At 39.7% G+C, this 5,519-nt stretch overlaps 1 pseudogene; it reads left to right on the top strand.

The window, feature by feature from the left end:
* The first annotated feature begins 3,339 nt into the window (after positions 1 to 3,339).
* On the top strand, positions 3,340 to 4,280 carry LOC140502561 (purine nucleoside phosphorylase pseudogene; annotated as a pseudogene).
* The last annotated feature ends 1,239 nt before the right edge of the window (positions 4,281 to 5,519 follow it).

The raw sequence follows: 5,519 nt of genomic DNA on the forward strand, positions 1-5,519 counted from the left end.
AGCAGAATGGAAGTCTATACACAATGTTTGTTGATCTGACCAAGGCTTTTGACACTGTTAGTTGTGAGGGCTCATGGAAAGTTATATAAAAATTTGGTTGCCCAGAGAATTTCATCAATATTGTACATCAATTTCATGATGACATATTTGCCCAGGTTCTGGATAATGGGCAATGCTCTCATGCCTTCCCAGTCACCAATGGAGTGAAACAGGGCTGTGTGCTTGCTCCCATGCTGTTTAGCATGATGTTTTCAGCCACATTGACAAATGTTTTCATTGAAGATGAACACAGCATCAAGGTCAACTACTATACTGATGGCAAGTTCTTCCATTTGAAAAGGCTACAAGCCAAGACCAAAGTGGAGGGAGTGTTGGTGCACGATTTTCTATTTGCACACGATTGTGTACTCATTGCAGCCTCTGAAGCTGAGATGCAACAAAGTATGGATCAATTCTCTGCTGCCTGTGCTAATTTTGGCCTAATAATTAACACCAAGAAAACACAGATGCTCCATCAGCCACCACCATCAGTTACAACAAATGGAGAAGTTTTGAATGCTGTGGATAAGTTCACTTACTAGAAAGTAGTGTACTTTCCAGGAAAGTATACGTTGACATTGAGGCTGATGCACACATTTTCTAGAGCTAGCTCAGTATTTGGGAGGCTCTGAAGAAAAGTTTGGGAGAGAAGAGGAATTAGACTGACTACCACACTGAAGGTCTACAGAGCTGTTATGCTGACCTCATTGTTATATGCTTGTGAACCATGAACAGTCTACTAGTGCCATGCCAGGAAACTGAATCGCTTCCATTTGAACTGTCTTAGGAAGATTCTGAGGATCACCTGGCAGGATAAGTTACCAGACACTGAAGTCCTTGCTCGAACTGAATTGCCAAGTGTTCAAACTATGCTTCAGAGAGTGCAACTCTGATGGGCTGGCCACGTTGTTTGAATGCAAAATGTATGCTTGCCAAAAAGACTATTTTATGGAGAACTCACATGGGGCAGGCGCTCACATGGTGGCCAGAAAAAATGATACAAGGACACTCTCAAGAACTTTGGATTTGACTGTGCAACATGGGAGACACTGCTACAGGAGTACTCAGCATGGTGTCTCCACATCAGAAAGGGTGCTGTGTTCTTTGAGCAAAGCAGAATTGATAGCACAAAGTAAATGCGGGTTGTGCAAATTTGAGATATCCACCCCAAATATTCACATGGACTATCTGTGCCCAACTTGTGTGGTAGAGCATTCCGAGGTCATAATGGTCTGATCAGCCACAGTAGGACACACTGAAATTTCACTTTATCGTGGTGATGTCATTTTGGTCCTCTTCGAAGACGAAGGACAACAACCATCTTAGGAAGTGGTAAGCAGCCAGCTATTTTCTCAAGTTAATCCTCTGCCAGTCTTGGCATGGATGAAGAGCTTTCTACTTAGAAAAGCCTCTCATGACAGCTGACTTGCTATATTTGAGCAGAAAATAAAATGTATGTGATGTTCAGGTAGGGGTGGAGACTATTTCCTTTTCAAATAATTTGGCAGGAATACATGCTAGGGAAAAATAAAACAAAAACAAAATGGGGAACAGGACTGAATCTCCTTCCTAGGAGGTACCAAAGTCATGTACTTTGGGTGGAGTTATTTAGAATGAAATTTGAATTACAGAGAATTCTGCCTATCCAACTACTGTTCATGTTTCAAAGTTCCCAGTTTGGGTCCCATCTCCTCCAGGCAGTGATCCTGATTCCTGACACCCTCCACCCCCAACCTTCACCCTGCTCACTTCCTCTTACAACCTTCTAGACTTTATTTATCCCTAGGGGGCACAAACCCATAGAATGTTTTGTGGTATTTCTTAACATCTTATAATATTATTTACATTTTCATGTGGTATTTGTGTTTCATTGAGTATAATTCTCTACCAGTTTATAAGTAAAAGCCTTATCTCCCCATACCACCAAGTAACATTGTATAATAAGTTTTCAGAAATATTTTTCCCCCACCCTGTCCTTCTTTCAATCAATGACTCCTAGGAGATGTCTCTTAGGAGAAAAAAAGCACTTGGATGCCTTGGTGATCAAGGACAAGTACACAGCTCCATCATTTCAAACATGTGCCATGTTGAGGCAGCTGCAGAAGAGTGAGGTGAGTTGGTGGATCATTCTTTCTTTTACTGTTAGTTACTGTTTGGGACTTCATTCAAAAACATGTATCTGGCTTTTCTGAAAATTCCTGTCAATTGCCAATCTTTAAAGAAATGCCAATCTTTGAATATGAAACTATACAACTAAAATGATGAAAAATTCACACCCTTTGACTAAGAGATGCAATTACTGGGATGATATCTAAAAAGAGGTTATTTACAGGGAGAAAAAATTGGCTGTACAAAAATATTTCTTGGAGCATTATGGGTATACCACCTGTAATATTGAAGAACATGAATCTTTGTCAAAACTCAAACAAAAAACCTTCAGGAGGAGACTGACCATGCAATACACTTGAACTAATGCCCATTGAGCTTATGAACAAATATTGCACCCTTTTCATGTAATCCTTAGATTAGTATTCAGAATTTCCTCCTTTGATAACCTTTGCATTGTCTTGTAGTTAATCCAGTATCATTATGTGAGCTTTAAAGGTTCCTTTACATTTATTCTGCTTTATAAATTGCATTCACATAATGCTATTAGTAAGGTGTACCCTTCCTTCACTCCTAATTCTTAAATTTCTTATGATATTCAATTATTTCAATTCACTTCTAAAATGAAAATTGCCATCCATTCAAAATACCTTCGCACGGGTATCTCACTACACCAGATCAAATTCAGCTGTGTTCCTTTTAGCTACAGAAAAGGGGAAATGAAAGAGTAGGAGATGAAAAAAAACCATATTCAATAAAGTAGTACTCTGATGTCACATCACGGCATCGAGGTGAGTCTGAGTCCTCAAAAGCTACTGCAGCCGAGCCCAGCTCTGGGATACCTTGTCCCAAAGAAAAGATTTTGAACAAAGGATCCTAGATTTAGAGCTGGAAGTGATTTCAGAGGCCGTCTTCTCCAACTTCTCATTTTACAGATGAGCAAATGAGACCCAAAGGTTAAGGCTGACTGAGTTTATGAACTTGGTGATGTAAAGGATGTGGTGTTCTTAACAAAAATGGGAAGGTTTGAAGGAAGGGCAGGTTTAGGGAGAAAGATAAGAGTGGAGTAGCTAAGCCAAAGAAATCACCAGGCTTTTAAGAGTAAATAGCAAAGTCCTTGCTGACTGGGGCATTTGTAACTCAGGGAAGCAGAGTGAGGAGAGAAGATGAAGGCAAGGTGTAGCAACATATCACAAAGGAGCCATGGAGAATGAATCCAAGTATCAGGATTATAAGACAATTGCTGAGGGACTTTTGTCCCACACCAAATACTGGCCCCAGATCTCAGTGATTGGTAGTTCTGGATTGGGGGAGTTGGTAACTAGACTGACCCAATTCCAGGCCTTTGACTACAGTGAGATACCCAACTTTATGTAGGATGCATGGTATTCAGATACTTAAATGGTAAATTCCGTATTACGATGCAGGGCCAATTCCATGTGCATGAAGCTGATTGACCCACTCTGGAAGGTGACATTCTCTGTGAGGGTTTTCTGACCTGTGAATGTGTATAGCTTAATTGTCATCAATGCTGTTGGTGGGCTGAACTCTGAGTTTGAAGTCAGTGATATTTTGTTGATGTGAGGTCATAACAACTTGATAGGCCTCACTGGTCAAAATCCACTCAGAGGCCCCAGTAATGAGAGGTTTGGAAAAAGAGTTCCCTCCCATTTCTGACATCTATGACTAGATTCTGAGACAGAAGGCCCATGGCATATGGAAGCAAATGGATCAGGAACAAGCACCGCAGAAAGGAACCTACATTGTGGTAGGAGGGTCCCAACTTTGAAACCGTGACAGAATATTGGTATCTACAGAAAATGGAAACTGATACTGTTGGCTTGAGCATAGTGCCAGAAATAATAGTGGTGAGCTATTGTGGCCTTAAAGTCTTTGGATTCTCACTCATCACCAACAAATCAGTATTTGATTACAAAGGTCAAGAGATGGCAAATCATAAAGACATACTGATGATTGGGTGTCTGCCTACCCAAAAGTTGGAACAACTCATCTGTATTTTTGTGTAAAACATGCAATCTTCAACTAAGAATACTTTTGGACCTGGGGGCAGCCTGGTCTCTACCCGATGCCTACTCTTCATTCCATACTGTGACCAGCTTTGCCTCCTTGCTTGAGCCACTTAGCTTTCTCCCCTAAGATAATGGTAGAAAAGTGAAAAATACTGATATTCCATCTCCTTGGAATATCTACTTATCCTATCACGTCCCTTCTAATGGTACCCAGTTCTCTTTTATTCCATTGGACTCTTCCCATTATGGAAAGCTGGATCATTCCATTGTAGCTCCTTACTCACAGCCGACATCCTTCATTCTACCTCCAGTGGACAGGACACATCTAAGGATTATGTTCACTTTACACTAAAGGTACTGCTAATATTTTGAAGAGACTACTCCTTCATTGTCTGGGGCCTCACTCTGCCCTCCCATGACTTCTGAGACCAGTGAATGTTAAAAACTTAGTACTAGCTTGAAATTAAAAAAATAAACCACAACAGTTAGATAGGAAGAAAAAAAGAATGATTAGTTAAATTTGATGAAAAATGTGTAAAGTATTTTAACTAAAGGAATCACAGATTTTCTATTCAGTACTCTCAAGTACTTGTATTCAGTACTTTCAAGTACAACCAAGACATCCCTAAAGGTATACAAATTCTGACAATTTTGAAGTCATAGCAAAGAAGGAAATTTTAGAATGAGACAAAGATGAATGGGACCCATTAGACTCAATGATGTGCAAGTAGGATATGGCACATTATTGTCATGTTATTTAATTAAATCTATTTTTAAAAACCTTCAGTAAGTAAACTTAAGCATTTGTAGAGGTCAATTTCATTTATATTTGGACAGTATGAATAAAAATACATGCCCCTACAGTTGATGTTGGGGGATAACCTATGTTGTATACAATGTAAAACTGCTAATAAGGATTTTGTTCAGTTGTTTTCAGTGTGTCTGAGTCTTCATGATCCCATTTGAGGTTTTTTTGGCAAAGATACTGGAGTGGCTTGTCATTTCTTCTCCAGATCATTTTACAGATGAGACAAATAGGACTTGCCCAGCATCATACAGCTAAGGAAGTGTCTGAGGTCAGATTGGAACTCAAGAAGATGAATCTTCTTCAACTCTAAGCTTATCACTCTACCTACTGCACCAGCTACCTGCCCCAGTAGGGATTAGCTTTATTAAAAGTGTTACATCTGGGGACCCACTAGATGCTCTTGCAATATGACTTTTTAGAGTTGACCCTAGAAGCACCTGTTCCTTAATTAATCTTGTAGGTTTACTTTGAATAAAGTAACACTTGGGTATGTAGGTAAATGAATATACTGAAAGGTAACATTTTGAAGCTCAGGG

This window comes from Notamacropus eugenii, chromosome 4 (genome assembly GCF_028372415.1).
Source record: "Notamacropus eugenii isolate mMacEug1 chromosome 4, mMacEug1.pri_v2, whole genome shotgun sequence".
NCBI classification, from domain to species: Eukaryota; Metazoa; Chordata; class Mammalia; order Diprotodontia; family Macropodidae; genus Notamacropus; species Notamacropus eugenii.